The sequence below is a fragment of the Dioscorea cayenensis genome, chromosome 6 (assembly GCF_009730915.1).
Source record: "Dioscorea cayenensis subsp. rotundata cultivar TDr96_F1 chromosome 6, TDr96_F1_v2_PseudoChromosome.rev07_lg8_w22 25.fasta, whole genome shotgun sequence".
NCBI lineage: Eukaryota > Viridiplantae > Streptophyta > Magnoliopsida > Dioscoreales > Dioscoreaceae > Dioscorea > Dioscorea cayenensis.
In genome coordinates, this window is record NC_052476.1 from 13,146,612 (window position 1) to 13,151,023 (window position 4,412).

The 4,412-nt window shown below is 33.2% G+C and overlaps 1 pseudogene; it reads left to right on the top strand.

The window, feature by feature from the left end:
* The first annotated feature begins 1,950 nt into the window (after positions 1-1,950).
* On the top strand, positions 1,951-3,240 carry LOC120263145 (annotated as a pseudogene).
* Positions 3,241-4,412: the final 1,172 nt, after the last annotated feature.

Below are 4,412 nucleotides of genomic sequence, written 5' to 3' on the forward strand. Positions count from 1 at the left end.
TTAAATACACAAATCCTAGGACCAGTCGAGAGCACCGATCTCGAGACTATCCAAAATATCCAAAATACACAAAAAATCTCAAGACCGAGTAAAACACCGATCTTGAGGGAGGTCTAAAATACCATAGAGAGCACGTGGTGATTCAAAATATTTAAATCTCAAGATCATCTGAAACATAGATTTTGAGACGATCTCAATCCCAAAGACCAGCCATAAATACAAATCTGCAAACAAATATATATATATATATATATATATATATATATATATATATATATATATATATATATATATATATATAATAATAATAATAATAATAATAATAATAATAAATATAATAAATAAAATTAAAAATTAAATTACATCAAAAAAAAAATTTAATAATAATAAATAATAAATAAATAAATAATACAATTAGATAAAAAATATATATAAAAAAAATCAATCAAATAAAAAAAATAATATAAATATATATATATATATAAATAAATAAAATAAAATAATTAAATCAGATAATGATTATAATATATATATATATATATAACAAAATAATAAATAAATAAATAATGACAATAATATAATAAATAAATAAATAATGGCGCATAATCATATATGATAAAGATAATAATATATATATATATTAATTATCATAATTAAATTATCGGATAAACAAAAAAAAAATTTATTAAATTAATACTAATAGATATCAGATAATATATATATATATATATATATATATATAATAATAATAAAAAAATCAAAAGCAAATCAAAGTCAAATCAAAAATCAAATAAATATAATAAAAAAAATTATAGATATGTATAATATAAAAAAATATACATGTATATATATAATAATAGTATAAGAATAAAATAATAAAATAATAATAAAACAATAATAAAACAATAAAATTAAATAAAATAAATTAAATATGTATATATCATAAAATATAATAATATATATATATATTATTAAAAATTAAAATTAATTAAAAAAATAGTGGATGTATGGATGCTTCTCGTGGGACGCCACGATCAATGGAACCAACCCACGAACATTGTAACCATCTCCACGATCAACATAACCGTGGAGACGTGAAAGGCTTTTAAAAATGGGGAAAAAGATAGACGGAGAGAAGGATCGAAGATTGAAGACGAAGGCGAGAAAAGAAAGAAGAAGACGGTGAAGAAAGAAGAAGAAGGAAGAACAAGCGACAGAGAAGAAGAAGGAGAAGGTCTAGTTCATTTCCTCCCCTTTCCAGACATCTATCTATATATATATATACAAGAAGAAAAGCTGCTGTTGTTGCCTTCTGTACGTTGTTGCCGCCGTTGTTGTTGCTGGTGCTGCTGCCTTTGTTGCTCTCATCTACCAACGTTGCTGTCGCCATTGTTGCTATTGTTGTTGTTGCTGCCGACCATGTTCATCACTGCTGCTACTATCATTGCTCATCACCCGTTGCTGTTCTTGACGAGGAGCCGGCGGAGACGGAGGAGCTTGAGAAACTGGATCGCCGACTCACCTTCTCCACCCCTTCTTTAAAATCTAAAGAAGAAAGAAAAAGAAGAAAGAAGATGAAGATAGTTTGGATGCTATATATCTCAGATGATGATGATGATGAAGATAGTTTGGATGCTATATATCTCAGATGATGATGATGATGAAGATGATTGGAGTAAGGAAGATGAAGGCGCTACATCAGAAGGCGATCATATTACTAGTCGCTTCATCGCAGGACATTCCAGCAAGTCATGCCGGTTCTGATGGCGCAACCAACTCTTGCCAGACTTGAAACACTGACTATTCATCCTGATGAAGACATTATCATCGTCTGTGCTCCTGCTCTTTTCGGCAATTGATGGGTGATAATCGTGTTCCTTCCCCAAACTCGGAAGCGAACCTTAGATCCAACATCGGAGCTACTCTGTCGTCGTTCCTCACTCTCCGGCAATGTCGTCAACGCTTCTGGAGGTGACGCGGTCGGCGTATGAGTATGTGGAGCGGTTGGAGCGCATTGTCATGAGGGAACTCCAACGGGGGCCCATGAACAACCGTGAGCGCCTCTTCCAGAACCACCGTATTCGGAATATGATCGATTTCATCATCAGTACCACCCACAAGTTTACTGAGATCTATGAGGACAAGGATAATGCGAGGAGGGACGAGATTGCGGTACTGGGAGGACAGATGACGACCGGGATCAACTTGTTCAGTGTTTTCTATGATCGGTTGAAGGAGATTCGGGAGTATCACAGGCGCCATCCAGCTGCTCATGTGGTAAGATGCAACTAAGGAATTTGAGGAGCTGCTAAAAGAAGAGCCGTACGTAGAGTTTAGTGGCGATGATCATGGTGGCATGCATGGAAGCTTTTGGTCGCTATCTAGACATGCATGAACTATTCAATGAGCACATCAACTCAAAATTTGGAGAGCCTATTGATTACTTTATATATTTGGATATATTTTCGTATACTCACAAGATTTCTTTAAATCTAAAACTGACAAGGCAGTACAAAGATTATTTGGAGCATATTTTGGAATATTTAACATCATTCTTTGAACGGAGGGAGCCCCTGTAAGACCTTGGTCGTTTATTTTCAAAGGTTGAGGCTAACTTTGAAAAGCTTTGGGCTGATAGAAAGATATTTAAAGAATTGGAAAATGGGTAGATTTCATCCCTGGAATCTGTTGTTGATCTTGATTATTATAGCACTGTCAAAGAGCTTATTGAACTGGGCCTTGAAAAATTAAAAGAGGCCTTAGTAGCTCATGGATTGAAAACTGATGGCACTATTCAGCAGTGTGCAGAGCGTCTATTTCTGACTAAGCATACTCCCTTGGAGCTGTTAGATAAAAAGCATTTTGCTAAAGGGTAACGGGGTTATGAGAAAAATGGAGTGAATTTAAACTCACGGCAAATTGAGTCCAAGAAGAAGATTGCTTTGATAGAAGCAAAAAAAAAAAAGCTTTGACATATGAAGAAATAGAAGTGGAGTGTGTGAAGAGGAAGAATTGCCAGCAGATACTGAAAGTAATAATGAGGAACAGCAGGTCTATAATCCTCTTAAATTGCCTATGGGATAGGATGGAAAGCCAATTCCATATTGACTTTATAAGCTTCATGGTCTTGGCCAGGAATTTAAATGCGAGATATGTGAGAACCATTGTATACATGAAATGATTAGCTATGTCAATGTGTGCTGCCATGATCCAGCACTCTCTTGGAACACAACATTCTGAATAACAAATGCCATAATTTTGTTCCTATTCTTTAAAATATATATATATATATATATATGTCGCCAGGACTTATATAATATACCAATTTGCATGGTGTAATTACAATTATTGCTAAGGCAATAATGATGTAAAAACCGAATAAGGTTAAATGAACTAGATGGTGATAATGATGATGGTCATGCATGGCATATGGAGGGACCCGCCATTGCTTATGCATGCATTAAAAAAAAAGTATATATATATATATATATATATATATATATATATATATATATATATATATATATATATATATATATGAGAAGCATGCATACTCACCACTATCATGTATGATCATGTATACCTTTAGTCATGCATGGCATGTATGAAGCTGTGAGTTGAATCAAGGAACATGGGACCTACCATTGCTCATGCTTGCATGTGAAAGGAAATAAAATGAAATAAAGAAAAACATGAAAATAAGGAGCATGCTATTGTATATGCATGCCTACGTGAACTAAAGAGGAGAATTTAAAAGTGGGCCCCACCATTCAAAAGAAGCACATGGGATAAGCATTGATTAATATATATATTTTGAGAAATGATGATCGTTTGAGGATGTATGAACCGGTTGACTCTTTCATTTATATTCATGGACTAAATTTAATGTTACACATGCGTTGTAACTTTCAAGCTTACCAAATATGGACCCAAATTAAGATTGGAGTTATGTAAAATGAATGCATCAATCCAATGTGATGAATTCATTCCAAAGCAATGGTAGAAAACTTATCTCAAGGCAGCGGTAATTTCTAATGAGATATATATTTTATAACGACAACAAGGCATGCAACGCAATGACAAGACACAGGCAGCAACAATGACATATATATATATATATATATGTTTATATATAAAGGATATAAAGAATATATATATATGTATATATATATTAAATAATAAAATTTATAATTCGCAAATTTTCTTACCTTACTTGTACTTGAGCCCTTAATCGGAGGTTCCTAAGACTTCAGTCTAGGGTAATTAATAATGGAGGCTTGCCTCTATTAGGAATGGAAGAGCCCACAAAAATAAAATAATATTTGTGATTCGATATATAGCCTGGTGTTTCTTAACCGACAAGACACTAGGGTGTATATTTTCGATCCCACAGCCCTCTCCCCCCACCCACC